This window comes from Dendrobates tinctorius, unplaced genomic scaffold, assembly GCF_039654945.1.
Source record: "Dendrobates tinctorius isolate UK_male_01 unplaced genomic scaffold, ASM3965494v1 ptg000293l, whole genome shotgun sequence".
Lineage (NCBI taxonomy): Eukaryota > Metazoa > Chordata > Amphibia > Anura > Dendrobatidae > Dendrobates > Dendrobates tinctorius.
Genome location: NW_027361960.1, coordinates 21,832,611 through 21,847,368, shown reverse-complemented (window position 1 = coordinate 21,847,368; position 14,758 = coordinate 21,832,611).

Here is a 14,758-nt window from a genome sequence, read left to right as displayed (position 1 = left end):
TCCTCTATCTACTCCTATATAGTGTTTGCAACCAACCAATGTTGATGGATACGGATGGATGCACACTAATAGGAGAAGAAAAAATGAGCTGCACTCAAAGACAAATATGTGTGAGGCAGTGACGCACGTTGAGCGTCCTACAACCAGACGTAGCTGCAGGACACTCTACTCAGCGTGAGCTGCACTCACACACAGTCAGAGGCCTCTCAGACAGCCGTCAACAGTGCAGCTAAGTGGGCACTGGCACTGACAGGCTGCAGAAAGGCTCCGCTGTGTACTCCTTTATAGTGTTTGCAACCACCGTAGATGGAGACGGATGGATGCACACTAATAGAAGAAAAAATTAGCTGCACTCAAATAAAAATATGTGTGAGGCACTGACGCACGCTGAGCGTCCTACAGCCAGACGTAGCTGCAGGACACACTACTCAGCGTGAGCTGCACTCACACACAGTCAGAGACCTCTCAGACAGCCGTGAACAGTGCAGCAAAGTGGACACTAGCACTGAAAGGCTGCAGAAAGGCTCCGCTGTCTACTACTAGTGTTTGCAACCAACGTATATGGATACGGATGGAAGCACACTAGATTGAAATTATGTAAAAAATGCAGCTCAAAAAATAAAAGATGTATGAGGCAGCAGTGATCACACTGGGTGGCCTACAGCCTGACGTGGCTGCAGGACCCACTCCACAGCGTGAGCTGCACTCACACAGCCCTTGCAGACAGCTGTGAACACTGCTGCTAGGGCAAAGAAGGCTACAGTGGTGGTTTATGTAGCCTGGGTAAAGCACTAGATGTTTGGTGGAATCGCTATTTCTAACTGTCCCTCACAGTCTTCTACAGCAGCCTGTCCCTAACTGAATTCACAGCAGAGTGACCAGAAATGGCGGCTGCGGTGGCTTTTATAGTGCATCATGACATCATTTCGGCAGCCAATCACAGCCATGCCAATAGTTAACATGCCTACATGCCTAACAGGATGTGCCCACACTTCGGAGGATTCCCATTGGCTTAATCAAAGCAAGCAGGCTCATAGCATGATGGGAACTTCCTATTCCGATTCCGATTCCGGAATCCGATATGACAAAAGTATCGGAATTAAGTATCGGAATTCCGATACCGCTAATATCGGCCGATACCCGATACTTGCGGTATCGGAATGCTCAACACTAATCACAAAGTATTGAGATGAAATTTTGATTCTGACCAAATACTTATTTTCCACCATAATATGCAAATAAAATGAAAAAAAACAGACAATGTGATTTTCTGGATTTTTTTTTCTCAGTTTGTCTCCCATAGTTGAGGTCTACCTATGATGTAAATTACAGACGCCTCTCATCTTTTTAAGTGGTGTAACTTGCACTATTGCTGACTGACTAAATACTTTTTTTCCCCACTGTTTATGTAGATCGCCAAATTACCACAACACTGTATACAGCAGTACGCTTGGGATCCATTCCCCTTTTACTGATTTTTATATTGTTGTGTAATCCATACTGGGCCTCAGAGCGTCTGTGTCTGCCTCCTGAAATAAATACAGAGATTTTGAATGTTGAAAATATACTATATATACCTTGTATATGGTGATACTGTACCCTTTTTCTACTTTTTAGATTGTTGTCGAATTCATACTGGCCATGAGAGCATCTGTGTCTGCCTCTTCAAATATATATGTAGATTTATAATGTTGAAACTATACAATATATCCCTGTTATCTGGTGTTAAAATGAAACACCGTGCAGGGCCGGGGGTTACTCAGTACCGGGCCTTTCAAGCTCTTTTAAGGGGGAAGTATGTCACGGTGGTGATTGGGACCCGGTCCGTGGCCCTGGGTATCCAATAAAGAAGATGATAGTTCAGATGAGGGGGAAGATGGTATGATAGTTAATTTGGAAAAGGGGGATCGTGACGCCACCCGTGGTACTCGGCTAGGGTAGCCGACGCTGCAATGCAGAGCCTCTGGGCCGGTGTTAAAGCAGACAAGATGATGAAGCTCTCCACGAGCAGAGCTGTATCCCAGGGCAGTTGAGATGGTGTTTGTGAGCCGTTGACGGTGATGGTAAGTGTAGCGTGTGTAGCAGGCGAGTTGTAAAAGACACCAAGGCCACCCTTGGGTGCATTTTCTGAATTTTTCCTCAAAAGTTTTGTGCACCAGATCACCCGATTGGTACTGTGTCATCCGAGGGAGGGGTCCGGCAAACTCCAAGGTAGATCAAGAACACCTGTTCAAGACTCCTCCTTGTGTATCCTTTCTAGGCCATGTCTCTACGCTGATCTTGGCCGGCAGCCACAGATCACACCGGGCGACGTGAGTCAGGCTCCGGGGTCTTTTATTCCAACTGCTGCCTTTTTCAGTATTGAATGCGGCTGCGACTGAGGCACTTAAAGTTACCTCAGCCTCCATCTTTCTAGATGAGTCCTGTATTTCTCCACTACCTTCAGGAGCCACCTTCCCCAGTGAGGCCTGGTCCTTCCTTCTCCAGAAACGGGCTTCACAGGTGGCTTATTGCACTTCCCGTGCCCCAAGGACCACTTTCTTCCAGTTTAGGAGCTTGTACAAGATTTTTCTCTCTTCTCTGACCCTTAGCCCTCTCACAGCAATCCTGCTCTTACTCTGTCCTGTCACCGACTGACAACTCTCTAGAAAGATCCATTTACCTCAGACTAGCTCCACCCATCAACTGTCAGCTTGCTCTCTCTGATTGGATGCCCAGAATCACTCCACTACCTAAGCTCCTCCCACTGTACCTACCTTCCACACTAACCCCCAACACTCTTTCCTAGTCAGTCTGGGATGAGGCCATCCTCCCGCCGGGTACACCCAGAAAGCACTGACCAACTAGTGTGTGCTGAGTGCAGGGTTAGGAATCCTGAGTGGTGATCCTCCTTACCTGAGGGTGGTATACCACACCTTTGGTTGAGGTGCAGTACCTTTGTGGCGACCGTACCCTCAGGGGTGCCATAGTACCCTTTCTCAACTTTCTATATTGTTGTCGGATCCATACTGGGCCTGAGAGTGTCTGTGTTTGCCTCCTGAAATGTATATGGAGATTCAGTATGTTTAAACTATACTATATATACCTTGTATCTAGTGATACTGTACCCTTTTGCAAATTTTTATATTATTGCCTAATCCTTACTGAGCCTGTGACCATCTGTGTCTGACTCATGAAATATATACGGAGATTTACAATTATCCCTAGACTGTATAGAGCTGTCCGCTTCTGAAACAGTACCATATATCTGCTGGTATTTTGAGTCCATTTTCACAAAAATTATTGCGTATGTTGGAAGAGGCCGCGGACGTGGGTGTTGGGGGGCCAGCTGGTACTGATGGTGGTGGTGCATCTGCTGGTGGTGCCAAAAGCACAATAGCAGCTAAGGCTGGATGTGTTGAGCCTGCATCATCAGCTGGCACAATAAGGCCTTTAAGGCTCCCTTTTCTGGGAGTAGGTAAACTGCTTTTAAAGCCGGAGCATCAGGAACTGGTTTTGCCTTACATTGCCGAAAAAGCCTCCAGCTCTATCGCCTCCTCTTCTGAAGTTTAAAAAAATGCAAAGACTGAGTCGTCAGTGCAGGCTTCTGGTCAGGAACCACCCCTTTCCTTGTCTCTTTCACCCCCACTAAAAGTGAAGGATGCGGCAGCCCACATTTCAGATTACTCCATAGAGCTCTTTTCACAGGCCATTCCTGTGTTATCAAGTGAAATTCTGAATTCCCCAGTCCAACATGAATCAGAGATGGAGTGCACTGATGCACAGCCACTGCTAGATGATTCTGCTGGTACATTTACCCACAGCACTACATTCCCCTCGCACTCTATGGAGCCAGAATGTGACACTGAGGAAACCCAGGTACCCCTTCCCGCATACTATACCACCTTACACGGTGACACAGAGGAAGGTGCAGATGAAAGTATCGGTTATCTGAGCAGGTGGGGGGGTCCTACTCCTGGGCGATGGCAGTGGCACAGGGATCCTCATAGTACGCAAAAGTGTCTCTGCCGGTGGGAGGGCCCACTCGCCATCAGACATACTGCCATACTATGAGGGGCCCTGTGCCAGTGCCGTCACCCATGAGTGGGCCCCCCATGCTTGCTCAGGGCCACAGCACTTGCAATACTTACCTCTCCCTGCTCCACCGCCGTGACGTCTTCCGTCTTTCCTGACAGTGACATTCAGGTAACAGAGAGCGATGACATCACATCTGTATGCCCTCTACTGAAACAGTACAAGTGCAGAGAGCTTTAAAATGGCAATGCTGAGGAGTCCAGAGTAGAGCAGTGCCCAGCAAAGAGAAGTATTTAATTTTTTGAAATGTTGTGAGCAATATACACTAGAGAATGATATATGGGTCCCATCATACACTGGAGCATCATCCATTTGGCCTATCATATACTGGAGCATTCCAAATGGGGGACATCAGACACTGGAGCAGCATTTACGAGGCCCATTATACACTGAAGCATTAGAAATGGGGCTCATTATATATGGAGCATAATTTGGGCCCATAACACACTGGAGCTTCGTCCATGGGGACTAACTTATACTGGAGCATTCCAAATGGGGGACATCAGACACTGGAGCAGCATTTACGGGGCCCATTATACACTGGAGCCTTAGAAATGGGGCCCATTATATATGGACTCTATGGAGCATTATTTGGGCCCATAAGACAGTGGAGCATCATGCATGGGGACCCACATATACTGTAGCATTATGTGGAGCTCATCATATACTGTATGGAACATTATATGGGACCAATTATTCTGTACGGTGAAATATATGGGGCTCATTATTCTGTATGGCGCACAATGTGGTGGCCATAATACTGTATGGAGTAATATACTGTCCGTTTTTTGAGCTATTGTAGGATTTAAAATAGATAGCAGTCATGTCATGTAAGCAGTCAAGTATTTTTCATTGTACTATACCTATATTTCTGTGCTGTGCCGTCCCGGAGCATTATGAATTGTGGTATGTGTTAAAAGGGCGCACTGACACTCTTTGGCCCAGGGCACACGAAAACCTGCCGCCAGCCTTACCCCCCACAACTTGAGCCAAATAACCCCCAGTTTTCAATGCGTAACTATTATTATAAATTAAATTAATGTTCACAAGCTTCAGTAATAAGCATTGATGTTTTTGGCATGGAAATGGGCACTGTAGGTGTGTTAACTGTCCTCTACTCCCTGCCGACTTTGCTTCCCCATTGACTTGCATTGGGTTTTGTGTTTCAGTCAGACCCCGAGTTTTCCCTGTAGTCAGCCTATTTCGTTCGACCCGACTTTTAAGAAAGTCGGGTTTCATGAAACCCGACTCGACCCGAAAAAAGGAAAAGTCGCTCATCTCTAGTGGTGAGTACCTTCATCCCGCAGGTGATTCATATAATTTTATAATATTAAGCAGTGAAAATGAAAATTAAGATTTTTCATGTAAAAATTTTACTTTAGCCCCAAATTTTTAATTTTCTCAAGTGTAACAGGAGAAAATGGCCCATACAAATTTGTGTGAAATTTCTCCTGAGTACGTCGATACCCCATATGGGGTTGAAAAGAACTGTTTGGGCACAATGCAGTGCTCAGAAGGGGAAGAGCGCCATTTTATTTTTGAAGCACAAAATTGACTGGAACAGCTAGCGAACATCATGTTGCGCTTGAAGAGCCCCTAATGGGCATAAACAGTGGAAACCCCCCATACGTGATCCCATTTTGGAAACTACACTCCTCAAGGACTGTATCCAGAAATGTGGTGAGCATCATGAACCCACAAGTGCTTCACAGTATTTGATAACGTTGAGTAGTGTGAATGAAAATTAAGATTTTTCCCTCAAAAAAGTTGGTTTAGCCCCACATTTTTCATTTTCACAAGGATAGCAGGAGAAAATTGACCCCAAAATTTCTTGCGCACACAACGTCGATCTCTGAATGGAAGAAGCCATGTTTTTGAGCACAGATTTTGATGGCATGGTCTACGGGTACCATGTTTTGCTATTCACATGGGACTGTATGGTTTCAGGACCTGACTTCAGAGATTTACATCCCCATGAATTTATTATAATCCAGAAAATAAAAGCCTTGGGACTTCTGTTGTGGTACCTCAGACAGTAACTTCCATTACACCTTGTGCAAATGAGAAATTTGAATTAAAGCGAGATCCAAAAGTAAAAAACATAGTTTTCAGATTCTCTGTGAGTTTAACATGCTCACTTCACTCCTACATGAACTTCATAGCAATGTCATGCGTGCAAATATTAGTATGCAACCACATATGGTTTCTAACGTGTTCAAGAGATATTCTATTACAAATTACATTCTTTTTTCCTCTAAATCCTTATGAAAATGAAAAAAATTATGAATGAATCAACCTTTTAGTGAAAAAGCATACCGTATATACTCGCATATAAGCCGAGATTTTCAGCCCATTGTTTCTGGCTGAAAGTCCCCCTCTCGGCTTATATGCAAGTCATATACCGGGGGTCGTGAGGGAGGGGGGGGCAGGGGTGTCAGATCATACTGACCCCCCGGCGCATCTCTGCAACCCCCCTGCTTTTCCCTCGGTCTCCCTTCCTTCAGCGGTCATATTCATGACTTTAATGAGTGGTACCACGTGACCACTGAGGGAAGGAAGGGAGACCATGGGAGAAGCATGGCTGCAGAGACTGCGCCAGGAGGGGGTAAGTATATGCAGTATTCACCTGTCCCCGGTCCAATGCTGCTCCCCACTGTCTGCCGCGTCCTCTGTCAGTGACATTCAGGCAGCAGAGGGCACGATGATGTGGTTAGTGTATGTCGCGCCCTCTGCTGCCTGAACAGTCACTGACAGAGAACCCAGAAGACAGCGGCGAGCAGCATTGAATTGGGGACAGGTGAATATCTCAGGTGCTGGGGCCCCGAGCCAGTGGTGACACCGGCACCTGGCCCCCATAGCGCACCAGTGTCCCCGCCTGCTCAGCACACTGGCACCTGGCCCCCAGCGACGAGAGGTGAGTATGTCATTTTATTTTTATTTGCAGCAGCAGCGGCAGCATATGGGGTAATAATCTATGGAGCATCTTATGGGGGCATAGTCTATGGGAGCATCTTATGGGGGCATAATCTATGGAGCATCTTATGGGGCAGCATATGGGGGCTATTCTATGGAGCATCTTAAGGGGCATAATCTATGGAGCATCTTATGGGGCATATTCTATGGACCATCTTATGGGGCATATTCTATGGAGCATCTTATGGGGCAGCATATGGGGCCTATTCTATGGAGCATCTTATGGGGCATTATCTATGGAGCATCTTATGGGACATATTCTATGGAGCATCTTATGGGGTCATAACCTTTATGGAGCAGCATATGGGGCATATTCTATGGAGAATCTTATGGGGCCATTATTAACCTTTGTGCAGCATTATATGGTGTGTATTTTGTATGGAGCATGTTATAGGGCCATCATGAACTGTATGGAGCATTATATAAGATTCCTGATTCAACATGGATATTCAAAAACATTTAACCTACTGATGTCTCAATTAATTTTACTGGGTTGAATTCCTTGAGGGTTGCTGTTTCTAAAATGGGGTCACCTATGGGCGATATCTGCTGTTTTGGCACATCAGTGGATCTGAAAATGAGCCCAGAGACTATCTGGGAGGGTTGCATATACACCCATTTTCATCTCATGGACCTATCGAGGTTTTCCTGAATGTACAGTCCCCTGATGAACCCCCAAGGAACGGAAAAGGGTGAGAAATGTGTCAGGACAAGGGATGAGTCTTGATTATTCAGCTAAGCTTACGCTTCCTGAGTCTCGTACTGTTTAGTACATCTCTATAATAGTAAATAGATTTACTGTCATCAATGATATCATTCATGATATCCTAGATAGAGGTCATCATACTGGGCTATACCCACTAGGATATGTCGGCATAGTAGCATCTTATATTTGCACAAGAGCATTTTATTAGAAACAGCAAGCTTCACCTGTGATGGTAGTGGACAATTTGCAACTGATATACATTACTGTTGGATGGATTTATTAAATTCAGCTAAAGGTACTGCTCACAAAATTAGAATATCATCAAAATTTTATTTTATTTCAGCTCTTCAATACAAAAAATAAAACTCATATATTATATAGCGTCATTCCAAAAAAATAATCTATTTCAAGTGTTTATTTCTGTTTATGTTGATTATTATGGCTTACAGCCAATGAAAACCCAAAAGTCATCTCAGTAAATTATAATAATTAACAAAAAAACAAATGCAAAGATTTCCTAAGCGTTTAAAAAGGTCCCTTTGTCTGTTTCAATAGGCTCCACAACCATAGGTACTTGACAGATGTCCAGAAGGCAGTCATTGACACACTCCACAAGGTGGGATACTTGGGAGATGTTCCAGCAACTTCGACCAAAGGATGGTTAAAATCAAAAGACTTTATTCCAAAAAAATGATTAAAAACAGAATAGATGCATAAAAAACATATGGTTCACCAATGTGACAGACGCTTACGTGTTTCGGACTAGAGGGTCCTTACTCATAGCTTAACATCTTACAAATAAGCATATACCTATATACAATTGCTGGCTGAAGTAAAGTGGGAGGGAAACAAAATGGGCGGAGGTCCACAATAGCAGGAAGGGAGGATTTTCTCCACAAAAAAAAAAAAAAAAAGGCATAGTATCTGAACATGGAGGAAATCACCACATCATCTTAATCATATATATATAAAAGATCAGATTTTAAATTCATGCCTGCGGGATATCGTGTTTTTAACTTAAAAATCCACATTGCTTCTTTGCGCTGCAATTCCTTTTTTCTATCACCTCCCCTCTTGGGGTTTGGGACAGTTTCTATTATATTAACCCTACAAGTACTGACATCTCCTCCATGTACAGAGATAAAATGCTGAGAGGCTCCCGAGGGACTCCTTGTAGTTTTATTACATGAATCATAAAGATGTTCAGAAACCCTTTTGCGAAGAGGACGTGTGGTGTTGCCCACATATTGAATGCAGCATGTTTCACATGTTATTAAATAAATAACATATGTGGAACTACAGTTGGCAAACATATTTATGACATATTCATTTTTTGTAACTGTGGATTTAAATGTAGACGTATTATACATGTATTTACATAAACCGCATGATCTTATTCCACAACGATAGCTACCAGAGACAGATAACCAGCTTGAATTATTTTCTGATGAAAAACGCAAAGTGTGATCACTGGGGGACAAAATATTCGCAATTGTAGTTCCTTTTTTAGGAATAAAATTGCAGCCTTTATCCAATATAGTTCTCAAAGTTGGATCCACCCGTAAAATAGGTAGATTTGATTTAATAATTTCCGTTATTTGATTAAATTGATCACTATATTTAGTAATAAAAACTGGTTTCTCCTCAAAATTACTAAATTTTGATTTTATTTCCAAATAATCATCTCTTGTTTTTCTTTCTGCTACAATTTTACCCCTATTAATTTGATGCTTGCGATAACCTCTAGTCTTTAATCGTTCATCAATTACTTCACATTCCTGTCTGTAAAATGAATCAGTTGTGCAGCACCTCTTGGCACGCACAAATTCACCTACTGGGAGATTATTAATGACATGTTTGGGATGGTTGCTGCTAGCATGCAGCAAAGAATTACCTGATTGCAGTTTTCTATATAAACATACTTCAACCCTAAAATCTGCTTCATTTCCAATCAACATCATGTCAAGAAAAGCAATTCGTTCTTTATTCATATGATATGTAAATTTTAGATTATGATTATTAGTATTAAGGAATTTTATGAATTCTTTTATATTATCTGGATCACCCTTCCATATTATTATCAGATCATCAATGAATCTTCCAAAAAATTCTATATGATCCATAAAAATATTTTCCTGACCATAAATTTTTTCTTCCTCCCACCAAGTAACAAATATATTTGCAAGCGATGGGGAAAATTTCGCCCCCATCGCACATCCTTGTAATTGAAGGAACAAATTGCTTTTCCTTTTAAACATAAAGTAGTTGTTTTTTAACAAAAATTCAGTTACAGATAAAATAAATTGCTGCAATTCCACACTGTATTTAGTATATTTAAGCAACTGATCCTGAAGTGCACGAATAGCTAGATGATGAGGTATAGATGAATACAGTGTAGCAATATCTGCAGTAACCCAAGTATAATTACTATTCCACTTAATGTTCTTCATTACACGTAACACATGTTTGCTGTCCTTGATATAGCTAGGTGATCTCAATACTAGAGGTTGAAGTCGTGCATCCAACCAATCCCCCAAATTCTCCAATAATGACCCTATTCCAGATACAATAGGCCGCATAGGTGGGGGAAATACCCCCTTATGAACCTTGGGCAAGGCATGAAAAAGAGGAATTTTGGGGAAAGGTGGATTCATAAATTCCAATTGCTGACTAGTAAGAAAACCCATCAAATGTCCTTCTTCCAAAATTTTCATTAAAAGAACTCTTATCTCCTCTGTAGGATCCTTCAATAACGGCTTGTACACAACACTGTCTTGAAGCAACAAGGTGGGTATGCCACAAAAGGTCATTGCTGAAGAAGCTGGCTGTTCACAGAGTACTATATCCGAGCATATTAATGGAAAATTGAGTGGAAAGAAAAAGTGTGGTAGAAAAAGGTGTACAAGCAAACGGGATAACTGCAGCCTTGCAAAGCTTGTTAAGAAATTCCATTCAAAAATTTGGAGGAGATTCACAAGGAGTGGACTGCTGCTGGAGTCATTGCTTGAAGAGCTACCACTCACAGATGTATCCAGGACATGGGCTACAAGTGTCGATTTCTTTGTGTCAAGCCACTCATGACCAATAGACAATGCCTGAAGCATCTTACCTGGGCCAAAATGAAAAAGAACTGGACTTTTGCTCAGAAAATCATGGTCTCATAGTCTGGAGAAAGAGTGGAAAGGCACACAATCCAAGCTGCTTGAGGTCTAGTGTGAAGTTTCCACAATCAGTGAAGGCTTGGGGAGCCATGTCATCTGCTGGTGTAGGTCCACTATGTTTTATCAAGACCAAAGACAGCGCAGCCGTCTACCAGAAAATTTTAGAGCACTTCATGCTTCCCTCTGCCGACAAACGTTTTGGAATTGGAAATTTCATTCTCCAGCAGTACTTGGCACCTGTCCACACTGCCAAAAGTATGAATCCTGAGTCTTAAAAAAACAGTATCTATGGGGTATTGTCAAGAAGATGGGAGACTCCAGACTCAACAATGCAGACGAGCTGAAGGCTTCTATCAAAGCAACCTGGGCTTCCATAACACCTCAGCAGTGCCACAGATTGAATGCCTTCATGCCATGCCGCATTGATGCAAAAGTAGCCCTGACCAAGTATTGAGTACATTTACTAAACATACATTTCAGTAGGCCAACATTTCAGATTTGAAATCATTTTCCAACCTGGTGTTATAAAGTATTCTAATTTACTGAGATAATGACTTTTGGTTTTCCATTTTCTGTAAGTCATAATCATCAACATTAACAGAAATAAACACTTGAAATAGATCACTCTGTAATGACTCTATATAATATATGAGTTTTACTTTTTGTATTGAAGAACTGAAATAAATTAACTTTTTGATGATATTCTAATTTTGTGAGAAGCACCTGTATATTAGCAATTTCAGGCATGAACATTGTTGTCGTTTTTGCATCCTGTTGCCTATGGTGCTTGCATTTTAGAACTACAGATCTCCAAGCTTCTAATGTAGGAATAGCTCTATATCCAGTGTGATGGTATGGCATTTATAGACTGTGGCACTACACTGATGAATGAGACTGTATAAACTGTGTTTGCACAACTAGCACTTTATTAATAAAAACAGTACAGGTGCTATTTCCTGTGATTAAGGACAATTTAGAGTGACTATGGGATTAAGATATATGAGATAGCCTGACTATCTAGTATTGATAATTAAGTCTCATTAATGCTGTATGATATATGTGAATTACGTATCATCAGTTAAGTGTGACTCATTGGGACTCGCAGAAGTAATTCCTCCAATTCCATGGGTCTAAGTGTATCTGTATTTTTGTTATTTTTTGTGTATATATATACATATAGTTTAGGGAATGAAGGGATAGCCATCGTGGAGCGGGGGCACCACATTGCAATTTTAGGGTGCCAACCTCCGCTGACAGACCGTCATACTCTAGGGCAGTGGTCCCTAAATTTTCTGACCTATAGAGCCACATTCAGCTCTGAGAGAGGGTCATGAGCCACATCCAGCTCCTGCCCCCCTCACAGTGGTGGCAACCAAAGCCACCATTACTGGTATAATGATAACCAAAGCTTTTCCACAGAAATCATCCCGAAGCAGTATAACAAGATCCAGGGGTTCCCACCATACCCCCATTCAGTATTCTCCCATCCAGCACTCCCAACACACTGCCACATCCATCTTCATGCAACTCCTCTGACAGGTAGTATCATCCTGTCTCCAGCGTACCATACTTAAATTATCTCTAAACCCCTATGACCAGTATATGTGCAACCAGATCTGCTCTTCTGTGCAGGGCTACCCACGTAAATCACTATTTTGACATGTGCTCCTCATACCTGTTTGCTAGACCGGGAGCTAATTCACCAAGCTAGCAGACAGCCAGGAGCCCCAATTCATATGGCTCCCGAGCTACAGGTTGGGGATCCCTGCTCTAGGGCCTACCAGGGTGTGTTAGAATTAACCCAATAATTGAAGTATCGACAGACTGCTACTCTGATTCCCTGTTGCTACCCCCACTTTTGGATTGTTTTTGAACACTAGTTCTTTTTTAGCTATTATTAAAAAAATATATTTTTAGGGGTTTCTTGTTCTTTGGTTGGTTGGTCTCTGGATTCCTTCTTAGTTCATTCATAGTGTGATCTTACGATCTGAAAATGTGACATTTGCAATCTATTCTATCCAAACTTGCATTTTCAAAAAACTCCTTTTCTGAATCTTGCCACACTGCAGTTTCTGACAATATACGTATGTGGCGTCACTGCATTAAAATGATATTGCATAACAAATTGTGGAGTATTTTCTCTCCTATTACCCCTTGTGAAAATTAAAAAAATGATGCTAAACCAACATCATATTGGAAAAAAATGATTTTTCCATTTTTTCATTCTACTTCGTATTAGTTACTGTGAAGCAAATGAATGATTGACCAATACTCTGAGAAAAGTTTTGAATTCTCTATAGACTGATGTTTTAAAATGTGATATTGTTTGGTGCTTTCTGATATATAGGCCCATCAAAGTCACTTAAAAAATCTGCAAAAGTTTTAAGCCTTCTAACATTTTGAAAAAATGAAAGGCTGTTTTAAAAATAATGTTAACATGAAGTGAACATATGGTAAATGTTATTTATTAACTTCTTTTGTGTCGTATGACTGTTTCATTTTTACATATTTTTGATTTGGATTTTCTTAGTTTTAAAGTAACCTATGAACAAACAAACATGTCAAATTCTTATTTTACTTTACAATATGTTGAATTATCAAATAAATTTGCAGAAATTGCAAGAGTTGAAAGCTTAGCCATTAAACTATGTCAACTTAACTACATGAGGATATAGTAGCCTCGACTTAAAGAAAGCATGTACCTGATGGATGTAGAGGAAATGGGAGAGATAACCTACTTTTGATTTCCTTTGGTGACAATCACCTTTTCTCCATTACAATAACCTGATCCCTTGGTGAAGCCATGTCCATTTGTTGGAGCACCATGGACGATCTACACCTCCTTAGTCTGAAGGATCTCTTTGCCAAAAGGCACATCATTAGAAATAGAAAAGAAGAAAAAGTAAAAAAAAGAAATCTATAAATCCGCCAAACACCTTTCTATATGACTGTTGTGTCCCACAAAAGGATTGAACATTTAACTAAATGGGAATGGTTTAACCCCTTTACTACCAAGGGTGGTTTGCACGTTAACTCCCGGGCCAATTTTTACAATTCTGACCACTGTCCATTTATGAGGTAATAACTCAGGAACGCTTCAACGGATCTAGGCGATTCTGAGAATGTTTTCTCGTGACATATTTTACTTCACTTTAGTGGTAAAATTTCTTCGCTATAACTTGCGTTTATGAAAAAAACGGAAATATGGTAAATTTTGAAAATTTTGCAATTTTCAAACTTTGAATTTTTATGCCCTTAAACCAAAGAGTTATGTGACACAAAATAGTTAATAAAAAAACATTTCCCACATGTTTACTTTACATCAGCACAATTTTGGAAACACATTTTTTTGTTAGGAAGTTATAAGGGTTAAAAGTTGACCAGCGACTTCTCATTTTTACAACACAATTATATTTTTAGGGACCACATCACATTTGAAGTCACTTTGAGGGGTCTATATGATAGAAAATACCCAAGATTGACACCATTCTAAAAACTGCACCCCTCAAGGTGCTCAAAACCAGATTACAGAAGTTTATTAACCCTTCAGGTGCTTCACAGGAATTTTTTGAATGCTTGAAAAAAAATGAACATTTAACTTTCTTTCACAAAAAAAATTACTTCAGGTTCAATTTTTTTATTTTACCAAGGGTAACAGGAGAAATTGGACTGGAAAAGTTATTGTGCAATTTGTCCTGAGTACGCCAATACATGATATGTGGGGGGAACCACTGTTTGGGCGCATGGCAGAGCTCGGAAGGGAAGGAGCGCCATTTGACTTTTTCACTGCAAAATTGGCTGGAATTCAGATCGGATGCCATGTCAAGTTTGGAGAGCTCCTGAT